Source organism: Mesoplodon mirus (assembly GCF_964341445.2).
Source record: "Mesoplodon mirus genome assembly, chromosome: X".
NCBI classification, from domain to species: Eukaryota; Metazoa; Chordata; class Mammalia; order Artiodactyla; family Ziphiidae; genus Mesoplodon; species Mesoplodon mirus.
The window spans coordinates 72739026-72755139 of record NC_138981.1 but is presented as its reverse complement, the minus strand read 5'-3'; the positions used below and the strand labels follow the sequence as shown (position 1 = coordinate 72755139).

At 37.6% G+C, this 16114-nt stretch overlaps 1 protein-coding gene and 1 pseudogene across 3 annotated transcripts in view; both read right to left on the bottom strand.

The window, feature by feature from the left end:
• The window catches only part of DACH2 (dachshund family transcription factor 2), a gene marked incomplete at its 5' end in the record, with an annotated part of 679019 nt that overhangs the window by 314112 nt on the left and 348793 nt on the right, over positions 1 to 16114 (bottom strand). The gene's annotated exons all lie outside the window — the stretch shown is intronic.
• Positions 8313 to 10745, bottom strand: LOC309797210 (ubiquitin carboxyl-terminal hydrolase 10-like; annotated as a pseudogene). The gene has a single exon. The product of its transcript is annotated as a ubiquitin carboxyl-terminal hydrolase 10-like (transcript).

Sequence of the window (16114 nt, the reverse complement as noted above, 5' to 3'; positions counted from 1 at the left end):
ACCTGTATGCAGAAAACTATAAGACACTGATCAATGAAATTAAAGATGATACAAACAGATGGAGAGATATACCATGTTCTTGCATTGGAAGAATCAACATTTTGAAAATTACTATACAACCTAAAGCAATCTACAGATTCAATGCAATCTCTATCAAACTACAAATGACATTTCCCACAGAACTAGAACAAAAATTTTCACAATTTATATGGAAACACAAAAGACCCCAAATAGCCAAAGCAATCTTGAGAAAGAAAAACAGAGCTGGAGGAATGAGGCTCCCTGGCTTCAGACTATACTACAAAGCTACATTAACCAAGACAGTATGGTACTGGCACAGAAACAGAAATATAGATCGATGGAACAGGATAGAAAGCCCAGAGATAAACACACGCATGGATAATCACCTTAAATTTGATAAAGGAGGCAAAAATATATAATGGAGAAAAGACCATCTTTTCAACAAGTGGTGCTGGGAAAACTGGACAGCTACATGTGAAAGAATGAAATCAGAACACTTCCTAGCACCATACACAAAAATGAACTCAAAACGTATTAAAGGCCTAAATGTAAGGCCAGACACTGTAAAACTCTTAGAGGAAAACATACGCAGAACACTTTGTGACATAAATCACAGCAAGATCCTTTTTGACCCACCTCCTAGAGAAATGGAAATAAAAACAAAAATAAATAAATGGTACCTAATGAGACCTAAAATCTTTGCACACTAAAGGAAACCATAAAGAAGATGAAAAGAAAACTCTCAGAATGGGAAAATAATATTTGCAAATGAAGCAACTGACAAAGGATTAATCTCCAAAATTTACAAGCAGCTCATGCAGCTCAATATCAAAAGAAGCCCAACCTTACCCAAACATAGGCAGAAGACCTAAATAGACATTTCTCCAAAGAAGATATACATATTACCAACAAACAGATGAAAGGATGCTCAACATCACTAATCTTTAGAGAAATGCAAATCAAAACTACAATTCAGTATCACCTCACACCAATCAGAATTGTTATCATCAAAAAAATCTACAAAGAATAAATGCTGGAGAGGGTGTCGAGAAAACGGAACCCTCTTGCACTCTTGGTGGGAATATAAATTGATACAGCCACTATGGAGAACAGTATGGAGGTTCCTTAAAAAACTAAAATTAGAACTACCATTTGACCCAGCAATTCCACTCTTGGGCATATACCCTGAGATAAAAATAATTCAAAAAGAGACAGGTACCACAGTGTTCATTGCAGCACTGTTTACAATAGCCAGGACATGGAAGCAACCTAAATGTCCATAGACAAATGAATGGATAAAGAAGATGTGACACATATATACAATAGAATATTACTCAGCCATAAAAAGAAACGAAATTGAGTTATTTGTAGTTAGGTGGATGTAAGTAGAGTCTGTCATATAGAGTGAAGATCGTCAGAAAGAGAGAAATAAATTCCGTATGTTAACACATGTATGTATGGAATCCAAACAAACAAACAAAAAAACGTTCTGACAAACCTAGGGACAGGACAGAAATAAAGACACAGATGTAGAGAATGCACTTGAGTACATGGGGAGGGCCAAGTGTAAGCTGGGATGAAGTGAGAGAGTAGCATTGACATATATACACTACCAAATGTAAAATAGATAGCTAGTGCAAAGCAGCTACATAGCTCAGGGAGATCAGCTTTGTGCTTTGTGACCACCTAGAGGGGTGGGATAGGGAGTGTGGGAGGGAGACTCAAGAGGGAGGGGATATGGGGATATATATATACATATAGCTGATTCACTATCTTATACAGCAGCAAGGAATACAACATTATAAAGCAAGTATACCCCAATAAAGATGTAAAAAGAACACAAACTATGAGTTGGGAGAGTAAAAAATGTAGATATTTTATAATGTGTTTGAACTTAAATGAGTACCAGTTTAAAACAAGTGGATATAATTATGTGTCAACATATATGGACTCCATGGCAACCACAAATCAAGAACACACAATGGATACACAAAAACAAAAATAAATGAACTCAAGCATACCATTATGGAAAATCATCAAGCCACAAGTAAAGAAACATAAAGAAGAAGTAAACAAGGAATAACTACAAAATGAACCCTAATACAATTAATAAAATGGCAATAAGACATGCCTATCAATAATTACTTTAAATGTCAATGGACTAAATGCATCAATCAAAAGACAGAGAGTGACTGATTGGATAAAAGAAAACACCAGGACCATCTCTATGTGCCCTACAAGAGAATCACTTCAGAAGTAAAGACACACACAGACTGAAAGTGATGGGATGGAAAATGATATTTCATGCAAATTGAAATGACAAGGAAGTGGAGTTAGCAATAATAATTTCAGACAAAATAGACTTTAACCCAAAGAACTATAACAAAAGACAAAGAAGGGCATTATACAATGATAAGGAGATTAGTACAAGAAGAGAATATCACACTTGTTAACACATATGTACCCAATACAGGAGCACCTAAATATACAAAGTAAATACTAAGAGACATTAAAGGATAAGCTGACAAGAGTGCAATAATATTAGGGGACTTTAACATCTCACTTCCATCAATGGACAGATCATCCACACAGAAGATCAATATGGCCACAGTGACCTTAAATGACACTATAGACTAATTGGACTTAATAGAGAGCTACAGTACATTCCATCCAAACACAGCAGAATACATATTCTTTTCCAGTACACATGGACCATTCTCCAGTATAGATCACATTCTAGATCACAAAGTAAGCCTCAACGAATTTAATAGGACAGAAATTATATCGAGCGTATATTCTGAGGACAACAGTATGAAACTGGAAAACACCTGCATAAATAAAAATGAAGAAACAAACAAACACATAGATACTGAACAACATGCTAGTAAAAAACCAATGGGTCAATGAAGAAATCAAAGAAGAAATCAGAAAATACCAGGAGACAAATAAAAATGGAAACACAACATTCCTAAATCTCTGGGATGCAGCAAAAGCTCTTCTAAGAGGGAAATTTATAGCAATACAGGCTTTCATCAAGAAGGAAGAAACATCTCACATAAACAACCTAACCTACCACCTGAAAGAATTAGAAAAATTATGACAAAGAAAGATCAAAGTCAGCAGAAGGAAGGAAATAATCAAGATCATAGAGGAATTAAATAAAATAGAGAGTAAATAATAGAAAAGTGCAATGAAACCAAAAGGCAGTTTTTTGAAAAAATAATCAAAATAGATTAAACCTTTACCAAGGTTCACCAAGAAGAAATGAGAGAACCCAAATTAACAAAATAAGAAATAAAATAGGAGAAATAATTAACAATACCACAGAGATACAAAAAATCATAAGTGAATACTATGAACAGTTATATGCCAGCAAATTGGATAACTTAGAAAAAATGGAAAAATTATAGAAACATACATGCCAAGACTGAGTCAAGAAAAAACAGACAATTTGAACAGTCCAATTACTAGTAGTGAAATTGAATTTTTAATAAAAAATACTCCTAGCAAACAAAAGTCATGACCAGACAGCTTCACAGGGTAATTCTACCAAATATAGAAAGGAGAGATAATGTCTTTCCCAAATTACTCCAAAAAATTTAAGAGGATGAAACACTCCTAAATTCATTATATGAAGCTACCATTACCCTGATACTAAAACAAACAAAGGCACTACAATAAAATAGAACTACAAGCTAATATCTTTAATTAATATAGAGGCAAAAGTTCTCAACAAAATATTTGCAAACTGAATCCAACAACATATAAAAATGGTCACAAAACATGATCCATGTTCGATTTATTCATGGGACCCAAGGATGTTTCAACGTTCACAAATCAATGTGACACAGTAACAAAAGGAAGGATAAAAATCACATTATCATCTCAGCAGATGCAGAAAACGCATTTGACAAAATTCACCATCCATTCTTGATAAAAACTCTCATCAAAGTGGGTATACAGGAAACATATCTCAACACAATAAAGGCCATTTATGAAAACTCACAGCTAACATCATTGTCAATGGTGAAAAGCTGAAATCCTTTCCTCCATATTCAGAAACAAGACAAGGTGAGAAGTAGTGTTCTCACCACTTCTATTTAACATAGTATTGGAAGTCCTAGCTACAGAAATCAGACAAGAAAAAAGAAATAAAAGGCATCTAAATTGGATGTGGAGAAATAAAACTGTTACTATTTGAAGAAGACAGTATACTATACGTGGAAAACACTGAAGTCTCCACCGTAAAACACTAGAATTAATAAATAAATTCAGTAGAGTTGCAGGATACAAGATTAGTATACAGAAATCTGTGGCTTTTCTATACACTAATAATGAACTATCAGGAAAAGAGAATGTAAGAAAAAAAATCCCATTTAAAATCACATCTAAAAGAATAAAATATCTAAGAATAAAATTAACCAAAGAGGTGAAAGGCCTATACTCTGAAAACTATAAAATACGGATGAAAGAATTCAAAGATGATATAAAGAAATGGAAAGTTATCCTATGCTATTACTTTGCAAGAATTAATATTGTTAAAATGGCCCTACTACCCAAAGCAATCTACAGATTTAATGAAGTCCCTGCCAAAATACCCATGATATTTTTCACAGAACTAGAACAAATAATCCTAAATTTCATATGGAACCACAAAAGGCCATGAATTTACCAAAGTAATCTTGAGAAAAAGAACAAAGCTGGAGGTATCACCCTCCCTGACTTCAGACTATACTACAAAGCTACAGTAATCAAAACAGCATGGTACTGGCACAAAAATACACACAAAGATCAACGGAAAAGGATAGGAAGCCCAGAAATAAACCATGAACTTATGGTCAATTTATATATGGCAAAAGAGCTAAGGAAATAAAATAGAGAAAAGACAGTCACTTCAACAAGTGGTGCTGAGAATACTGGACAGCTACATGTAAAACAATGATATTAGCACATTTACTCATACCAAATACAAAAATAAACTCAAAATGGATTAAAGACCTAAATGTAAGACCTGAAACTATAAAATTCCTAGAAGAAAACATAGGAGGAACACTCTTTGACATAAATTGGAGAAATATTTTTTTGGATCTGTCCCCTAAGCCAAAAGAAATAAAAGCAAAAATAAACAAAGGAGACCTAGTTAAAATTAAAAGCTTTTACACAGCAAAGGGAACCATCAACAAAAAGAAAAGAAAACCTATGGGATAGGAAAAAAATATTTACAAATAATATGTCCAACAAGTTTTAATATCCTAAATATATAAACAGTTCATACAACTTAATACATTTTATTATATATTTATTAGTTTTTTTCATATTTCTTAAACCAATATTTGTCTCAACAGAAAGCCAGGAAACTTTTCTGTAATATCTAATACTTTCCTCAGATTTCAGGAATGAAAAGTATGTGGTGTATTTATATCCCTTGATATGGTTTTCAAAACCACACTGAGAATGCTATCTTTTCATTTTCTCATTAAGGTATACTTTAAAAAAATATTTATTGTTTTATTTATTGGCTGCATTGGGTCTTCATTGCTGTGTGCAGACTTTCTCTAGTTGTGGAGAGCAGGGGCTACTCTCTGTTGCAGTGTGTGGGCTTCTCAGAGTGCAGGCTCAGTAGTTGTGGCACACGGGCTTACTTGCTCCATGGCATGTGGGATCTTCCTGCACCAGGGATCAAACCCCTGCCCCCTGCATTGGCAGGCAGATTCTTAACCACTGCACCACCAGGGAAGTCCCTCATTAAGATATACTTTCATCTATCAATCTATAATTACCATTTTACAAATATGATTCAAGTCATAAATTACTTTCTTCTTCTTCTAGATACAGAAAGCTACAATTCCAAACTAGGAAAATTAAAATTTTTAAATTGCAAAAAAATAAACTTCTTTTAAAATGAGGATAAACATTTTTTTAAACCAGCTCTGTGATTTTTTTTTTTTTTACTGACCGACGACAACTTTAGACTCTAGGTATCACTAGCTGTGTACAATTAGAGATGTAGCATCATAGAGGAGCAGGCAGCAGAATTAAACAGCAGACATAGGGCAATGTCAATCTTCATTATTTTGCCCATTTTTCATTATGTGTACACAAGCATGAATGCAATTTGAAATCTCTTAATGGCAATAAACTTACAAGCACCCATCTATATGGCTAACATCTTAACTCCAATATTTCATTTGCAATGTGCACATAAGCAGCTTCTCATCACACAATTGTTAGCGTATTTTTCCTATTAGGAAAGAGCAACTTATTTTTTGTTTATTTATCTTTTGAAGTAAAAACTATTTCTTCTCTGATAATAGCTCATTTTTATCATTTATCAAAAAGTTAAATGGTGGGGGAGGAAAGTGTGATGTATTAAAACATTTACTTTTTAAGGAAAGAAAAAAATCATTTCCACAAATTTAAAAGTGTTGTTACTGGAGCAGGATCTATTCTACTGTACAGTTAGATGGAGAGTCAGCATTATTTCAGATATATGGTTTGATTTTTTTTCCCTTAAAATTTCTTTTTTTTAATCTTTTTTGGAGTACAATTGTTTTACAATGGTGAGTTAGTTTCTGCTTTTTAACTAAGTGAATCAGTTATACATATAAATATGTTCCCATGTCTCTTCCCTCTTGTTTCTCCCTCCCTCCCACCCTCCCTATCCCACCTCTCTAAATGGTCACAAAACACCGAGCTGATCTCCCTGTGCTATGCAGCTGCTTCCCACTATCTATCTATTTTACGTCTGGTAGTGTATATATGTCCATGCCACTCTCTCACTTTGTCACAGCTTACCCTTCCCTCTCCCCATATCCTCAAGTCCTTTCTCTAATAGGTCTGTGTTTTTATTCCGGTCTTACCCCTAGGTTCTTCATGACATTTTCTTTTCTTAGATTCCATATATATGTGTTAGCATACAGTATTTGTCTTTCTCTTTCTGACTTACTTCACTCTGTATGACAGACTCTAGGTCCACCCACCTCATTACAAATAACTCAATTTCATTTCTTTTTATGGCTGAGTAATATCCCATTGTATATATGTGCCACATCTTCTTTATTCATTCATCTGTCAGTGGACACTTAGGTTGCTTCCATGTTCTGTCTGTTGTAAATAGTGCTGCACTGAACACTGTGGTACATGTCTCTTTTTGAATTATGGTTTTCTCAGGGTATATGCTCAGTAGTGGGATTGCTGGGTCATATGGTAGTTCTATTTTTAGTTTTTTAAGGAACCTCCATACTGTTCTCCATAGTGGTTGTATCAATTTACCTTCCCACCAACAGTGCAAGAGGGTTCCCTTTTCTCCACACCATCTCCAGCATTTATTGTTTGTAGATTTTTTGTGTGTGTGTGATATGCGGGTCCCCCACTGCTGTGGCCTCTCCCGCTGCAGAGCACAGACTCCGGACTCACAGGCTCAGCCACAGGCTCTGGACACACAGGCTCAGTGGCCATGGCTCATGGGCCCGGCCACTCTGCGGCACGTGGGATCCTCCTGGACTGGGGCACAAACCCGTGTCCCCTGCATTGGCAGGTGGACTCCCAACCACTGAGCCACCAGGGAAGCCCCGTTTGTAGATTTTTAATGATGGCCATTCTGACCACTGTGAGCTGATACCTCTTTGTGGTCCTGATTTGCATTTCTCTAATGATTAGTGATGTTGAGCATCCTTTCATATGTGAACTCAAAATGGATTAAAGACCTAAATGTAAGGCCAGACACTGTAAAACTCTTAGAGGAAAACATAGGCAGAACACTCTATGACATAAATCACAACAATATCCTTTTTGACCCACCTCCTAGAGAAATGGAAATAACAACAAAAATAAACAAATGGGACCTAATGAAACTTAAAAGCTTTTGCACAGCAAAGGAAAGCATAAACAAGATGAAAAGACAACCCTCAGAATGGGAAAAAAATATTTGCAAATGAAGCAACTGACAATCTCCAAAATATACATGCAGCTCATGTAGCTCAATATCAAAATAACAAACAACTCAATCCAAAAATGGGTGGAAGATCTAAATAGACATTTCTCCAAAGAAGATATACAGATTGTGTATTTTGTTAAGTCAAGTGACAATCTGTTTCAATCAAATGATTTTGATTTGGAAATTAGAAGTCAACATAAACTATGTTGTGCACAAACTCCAAGGCGTCTCCTTTCATTCTAGCCCATTTTTGCAACAGGGAGAAAGAGTTTCTCTCTAAAGAATCATTAAAGATAGGAGGGAAGTCGGTGAGACTTGGTGCTCAACAAGCAGTGTTGGGCACAGACAGTAACAGCTACAGCAGGTCCACATGGCAGTAATACAAGAAGTAGGCTGTGTGCTCAGTAGTGGGCTTCAACACTTGGTATTGGTTAATCACCTTGACCATCTGGTCGTTGATGTGCAGCCAGCCATTCAGACCAATCTGGAAGACATCCATGTTGTAGTGGCCACCAGTGTTGCTGCTGCTGTGGTGGTAGACCACTGAAAATAGCCTATAGGCTCTGTGACATTTAAAATTATGATTTTTAACCCCTGGAGAAAGCAGTTCTTTATTAATTTCCAAGTCCACAGTATATCCAATATTTTTATAAGCTTCTGATTTCCACCAGTCTTCTCGTAAACTAACTATTTCAGGTGCAACACGAGAACAACAGGGAGTTTTTCCAGAGTAACTCTTCAACTGATCTCAACCTCTTGTTTGATTTTGGTGTTATAACCCTGGACAGATTCTCTTGTCACCAAGCTTTCCAATGCATCCTGGACGGTGTGTATCTTGTCTGACTGGATATCCAGCTGCAAAGTGAAGAACGGCTGTAGGGTGGCAGACTCTTCTGAACTCTGCTGGTAAACCACAGACCTGATGTGTTCACCAAAAATGCCAGTGATTGGGGCCTGGACAAAATCCGCCTGGTGAATGAAAAAGGTCTTATTTCAGGGACCAACTTGCTCCTATTAGTCCTCACTTCCTTTGCCTCGTTCTTCCTGCTCGTCTTTGTTCACTGAGTGGCTTTTGGGTCCATTGGAAATAGTAAGTTTTTCATTATTTGCTGAGAGAAGTTTCTTTAGGTTCAGCATTTCCTCATAAAGTCCATTTAGAATGAAGCATAAGTACTCCTTAGCATCTTTTTGGTGACCCTTTTCAGAAAGGCTCGACTTGATAACTGTCAGGAGTCTATAAGTATACGTTGGTTCAAAGGCAGCTCCAGGGCGGATATCCCTCATGATCCCCAAGAGCTTGTCTGGGTTTTAGAGGCACTGGCATATTAGTAAACTTATTCATTAGCCGAACAAAGCTATCAATCATGGGTGTGGATATACAAGCCCTCTACACTTTTGAATACAGAGGAATGAACTTCATCATGTGATACATCAGAGTGCAAGCAACCATTGCCTGAAGTGTAGCATTAATGTAGCCCCAGTTTCCTTTATTGATCAGCCCGCGGGGTTGCAATGACACTGGTTTATGAATCAAGGTTATGTTCTCCAGTAACTCTGCAAACTTTATGGCTACAGGATCCTCTGAAACTGGAACCAGCCCTTCCTTGACTTCAACCTGCTTTTCAGAGACCAGGGTAGAAGTGGTGGGAGGGGAATACTTAGTTTCCATGGAAACCACAGACGAGGAGGGAGAGGGGACGGGAAGCGGTATAAGGAAGAGGGCTTAGAATCCTGAAAAAGACTGACCCACGACTTTGCAGGCCAACTGGTGGCAACAGGACTTACCACAGAGGCCTGGGCATCTTCAGGAGGGGAGGTGCTCTTAGCTTTCACAGGGTCCGTGTCTGAGCTTGCACAGTGTGCAACTGCACCCTGTCGGCAGCTGTGCCCTCAACCAAGGATTCAAGTATTTGTCCGTTGGCACCTCCAAGGTTCTCAGTAGTATCAGTCCCAACCTAAGGCTGAGCCACAGCTGTCCTCAAGAGGGTGTCCCTGGCAGCCTCTGTGGGGTAGCAAGATGGTTCAAGGTCAGCCCCACGACAGGCAACCCTCAGGCTGCCCCTGCAGTCTTGGCCCTGCTGATGAAGGCTCTGGGAAAGAACCACTAGGCACAGCATCACTGCTGAAGTCCGTGGCATCCTGGGGGCTGCCACAAGTTCTGGGTGTCCCTGACAGGGGCACATCACCCACCAACTTTGCATCCTCTGCGCCTACATTGTTCTGGACTCTGGGATTGACATGGCCATTGACCAGGGCTTCTGTGGAAGTGCTACACTCGCTGCCATCTTTCAAGTAACTCTACCCAGGTGGCCTTTTTTTTGTTTTTGTTTTCTTTTTACGCTCCCTTTGTCCAAGACCACCCAAGATGCCACCATTTTCTAAAACTTCCACCTCCACGTTAGTGCTGCCATCCAGAGCAAGGGCAGAGCCTGAGTACTGGTATTTGGTGGAGCTAGAGTTCACTTCTGTATCTATGTCATCAGGGATCTTTTGGGAAGTTGTGCAAATAAGGATAAATTGAGGGGCCTAAGGATTCAATGTGTTTGAAATACTGTATGTAGTTGGGAGTTCTTTGCAAAGTGTCAGTGGGTTCAGTTATTTCATTAACACCAAATTCAATTATCTAATAGTCTTCTCCATTAGGTAGCTCATCAGCAGCTTATGCACCAGGCAGAACTGCTCCACCACATAGACGATGCTCAACCAAAGAGCAAGGAGTCACAAAGAACTAATGGAATTCATCAGGGCTAAGATCTCCAGAAATATACTGTGGGTTGTGGAGGGCCATGGTGGCCTGTTTCAATGAGCTTCAGTGCTCAACTGACTCCTCACGTTGCTTCTCTTCTAAATCAAATTTTGATTTGTATATATTCTCACTAAATTGTTATAGAACAAAAGAAACATTTGCATGCAATAAGTGTTTATGGAATAAATGAAGAGGAGGAAGAGGATGGAAAAACTTTAAAGCAAGACAAGTGGAAATTAAGGATTTTCACAAGAGAGTAGAGTTCTATAATTTTATAGGCACAAAAGAACTAAGGTACATTTTATTCCACCTATTCATTTTGAAATAAGCACCAAGTCTCTAGATGTTAACATTTCCCTTTTTTCAATGCATCCTCTATATTAAATACTTGTTCAAAAGATAAAAATATAACTCTGTCCTTGAGACTGAAAAACTACAAAAACAACAGCAGTAGCAGCAGCACACTCTCCCAAGGAAATAAGCTCTTTTCTACTTGAAAGAACTTAATAGTATGATCCTCAATAATGAAAGGAATCTGTGTTGTATATTGCAGTAAAAATAACAAACCTATAATGAAGACCTTCAACCAGAAATCATGAAAACTGGACAGTTTACTGCCTGCTCTTATTTTTTTTAAGTCAGGATTTTTATTTTAATTGAGAAAGGAAGTCTGTATGCCTGGGTTTCCATTGGCCTCAATCATAATTTCCAAATGTATCTATTCACAGATGACTACATATTTGTTCTCTATCTGAACAGAAGGAAAAGATGTCTGTTTTCCCTTGACATACTATTCATTACAGTGAAAAGTAAATAAGAACTATTTCATCTTCAGAGTATTTTTCTATGACATTAAAATCGAAACAATATTAAAGTCACATTACAGATCTTTATTACATTAAAGACCTGTAATAGAAGATATACAGTAATAACACAGTTTTGCTTTACTCTAATGAAGTAATAATGGTTTCAAATTAAATAAAAATATTCACTAAAATAAACATTTGAGTTACAAACTTAATAGTTTGCCAACATTACTAGCAGCAAATGAAATAAATTTCAAGGTCTTAAATTGTGAAGGAAAGGCTGTGAGTTTAATTGTACTCCATAGTAGTATGAATTTCCTCTTTCCCTTAAGACTGTAAGGGGAAATCAGTAAATTGATGGGTAATCCAAATCAAAGTTCATCAAAATTCAGAGCCTTTGTTACATGTGCAGCAAGGACTACTAAAATCATATACCATAATTTACCTGTGTGATTAGTGGTACAGAAATGGTATACCTTGCCATACAGGGAAAGGCCAAAATACATGCTGTAACAAAGTTGGTGGTGCTTCTAGGCAGAACAGGTAAACACATACCACCCTTTCTCTCTCACAGAACACAATGACACCTAGACAGAATGCATGATGTAGCTCTTTGAGAATTCTGAATAGTATATTAGCAGGAGGATAGAGTAAGAACTTCAGAATTCAAAGTACTACTGATCTGGTAGTAGGTTTGCACAATTTCCCTTCCAGTATCTTCTAGTTTGAACTCAACATAGCCTGAAACATATAAATGGGCACTGGTGCAGACAGAGAGGGAAATAGGAGAAACCCTCTGCTTCTGGCTTAAGGAGCAGGAAAGGGAACTCCTACCATTCAGAGATACTGGAAATCCTTGATTTTTTGCTTTTGTTTTTTTGTTTCTTTGTTTTCCTTTCTCCAATCCCTCATGTCCTAGCTCTCAATCTGTAGTATGGAACCAAGAGTACAGGAAGTTCCCCTTCTGATCAGAGGAGATCTGGTACCAAGAACGTGGGGCCAAGCCCATTGATATTGTTTTTTTTTTTTTATTTCTGACTCCCCACCACTTGAAAATGAACACAGGCACAGGAATGGAAGTGCTCAATATGGTTAAGTAACTAAGTCACAAATATCTGTCCAAAGGTCTGAAAAGAGGAGACCCAAAGAACTTGAAATCACAGGAGAAATCAAGAAGAGGGAGGTACTCAAGACACTGAGCCTATAAAATAGTTTATGAGATCCTGGTATCAATTCTGAACTGTGTGTGCATGGGGATCTGATCTTATTCTGCATACCAAAGACTTTGAGAAATAAACTAAATGAAACCACTGCCAAGCACCAGAATGCCCTAGGTAATGCACACAAATGATAGATTTCAAAATCACTGCACAGACTTTTAACAACAATTACATTGAAAGCACAACACACACAGTGTGGATGAGAAGTTGTGGCCTGAACATAAAAAGATCGTTTCATTGATAAAACAAAATATCAACATTCTGCACAGGCAACATTCTGCATAGGCTTTAAATAAGTCCTAAAATCTAACATAATATTCAAAATATATAGAATAAAATCCAAAGTTATTAGATACACAAGAACAAGGAAAGACTGAGCTTGCATGGAAGAAATAATCAATAAGAGATGAATTCTAGGACAGTGATGTTAGGAGCTCTGCAGAACTGCTCCCAAGGGGAAAGCATAATTGGTAAGAATTATATGAAACCAAAAATTTTAAGTCTGTAGAAATAGTCCCAGTTAAATACAGCAAAAGAAGAAACATTTATCCCCCCCCAAAAAAAATATACAAAATCCCAATAAGAACAGCAAGAGTCAGTGACACTTGAGCCAGGAAACCCTCTCTCCCTCCCCTCTGCTTCAATTCAGCAGGACAGGAGCTCCACTATGAGCAGGTGTGACCAAAAACACAGGGTTGTCTCTTCCCCCAGATCCCAGTTAAGGGCTATGATATCTCTGAGGATGGAAAGACATTTCTCATCCTCCTCAGTTCCATGTTGCAAAAGCTCTATTACATTCTGAATGTTCTAGGTCTCTCTTCCTCCACCTAGCCACAATTTACAAGGCAGAAGCTCTAACAAGGTGCAGCAGAACAGAAACAGTGTAGCCCAGATCACTTTTGTCCCAGCCCATTCAAAGGACAAAGGCTCTATCTTGGGAAAGGCAAGTGAAGAAGAGCAGAAGTTACTGCTATGTGAAGCAGGGGTGTTATTCTGAGAGAAGTGAGCCACCGCCCTGTCCCCAAATCCAGAGAAATGGTGCACAATTGTTTACTGGAGAGACAGAGGTGGGCCATAATAACAGAAAACTAAGAAGCTCTTCCCAAGGGAACTGACTTTATTTGGAAGAGTTTTGGAAAGTTCAAACTTCATGGTATGCAAAAACAAACAAACAAACAAAAAAAAGTGTACTTTTGGGCTTCCCTGGTGGCACAGTGGTTGAGAGTCCGCCTGCCGATTCAGGGGACATGGATTCGTGCCCCAGTCTGGGAAGATCCCACATGCCGTGGAGCGGCTGGGCCCGTGAGCCATGGCCACTGGGCCTGCGTGTCTGGAGCCTGTGCTCCGCAACGGGAGAGGCCACAACAGTGAGAGGCCCGCGTACCGCAAAAAACAAAAACAAACAAAAAAGAACTTCATGGTGCTGTTGAATATAATGGATATTTTAGATGTAAGCAATAAAGAGGAGGCTAATAACTCCATGAGTACAACCAATTAAACCACAGGCCAGCTAGCTGACAAGAGAAAACCAGGGAAATAAACAATTAAGAAGATCCCTCCTGGGGTCAGAACAAACCTCAAAGAATAGCTTATAAAATCAACCCCTGCAGAGTGGCCAGAATATAATTGGGTCAGACTATATGTAGTATTTATACCCTCAATGCATTGTCAAAAATAAGAGAAAAATCATCTGGTTATGACTCAGGGCTAAGGGATGGGTGAGACATCAACAGAGGCAAACAGCTTGACAGAGATATCAGAGAAAGTGACAGTCAAAGAGAGCCATGATAAAACCTTGTCATCCCATAGTGACTGTATTTATGCTAAAGGCTGTGCCCTCTGAGGAGGAATAAAATAAACATTTTAAAAATGTTACTAGTAATAGAGAGGGACATTTTATAATAATAATGTTCAATAAATCACAAAGATGTAATGATTATAGATACATGTGCACCTATAAACAGAGCTCCAAAATGCATAGTGCAAAGCCTGAAATAATAAATGTAAAAATAGATAATTCAGATCATAGTTGGAGACTTCAGTAATCCACTTACAATAACAGATAGAACAACTAGGTAGTAGGTCAACAAGGAACTACAAGATTTGAACAATACTACAAAGCAAGTAGACCTAAATGACACCCATAGAATACTACACCCAAAACCAGCAGAAAACATTCTCCTCAAGTACAGATAACATTCTCCAGGATAGACCATATGTTAGGCAGTAAAATAAATATCAGTGAATTTAAAAGAATTGAAAACATGCAAGTTTTACTTTCTGAACACAGTAGAATTAAACTCAAAATTAATAAAATGAAAGGGACTTCCTTGGTGGTGCAGTGGTTAAGAATCTGCCTGCCAATGCAGGGGACATGGGTTCGAGCCCTGGTCCAGGAAGATCCTACATGGCATGGAGCAACTAAGCCCATGTGTTAAAACTACTGAGCCCGCATGCCACAACTACTGAAGCCCACACACCTAGAGCCCATGCTCCACAACAAGAGAAGCCACCACGGTGAGAAGCCCACACACTGCAATGTAGAGTAGCCCCCACATGCTGCAGCTAGAGAAATCCCGTGCCCAGCAACAGAAACCCAACACAGAAAGAAAGAAAGAAAGAAAGAAAGAAAGAAAGAAAGAAAGAAAGAAAGAAAGAAATTTTAAAATAAATAAATAAATTAAATAAATAAATAAAATGAAGAAGTTTGGGGAATTCACAAATATGAGGTAACTAAAAAACATGCTCCAAAATTACCAATGGTTGAAACACAAGATCACAAGGGAAATTAGAAAGTAGGTTGAGATGAATGAAATGAAGACACAACATACCAAAGCTTATTGAATGTAGCTAAAAAAGTGTTTAAAGGGAAATTTGTAGATGTAAATGACTATATTAAATGTGAAGATGGAAATACACCCCATGTTCATGGATTAGAAGACTTAATATTGTTAAGATGGCAATACACCCCAAAGCAATCTATAGATTCAATGCAACCCCTATCAATATGCCAACAGCTCTTTTTTTTTCCTGCAGAAATGGAAAATACAATCCTAAAATTAATATGGAATTGCAAAGGGCTCCAAATAGAAAAAAAAAACAATCTTGAAAAACAATAACAAAGTTGAATAACTCAAACTTACCAATTTCAAAACTTACTACAGCATTGTAGTAATCAAGACAGTGTGGTACTTCCTTAAGGATAAATACCTAGATCAATGGAATAGAATTTAGAATCCAGAAATAACCCACACATCTATGAACACAAGGGTGAAGAGACCATTCAGTGGGGAAAGAATAGTCTGTTCAACAAATGATGCTAGTACAACAGGAACTAACTCTAAAACTTTTAGAAGAAATTATAAAGGTAAACCTTGATGATCTT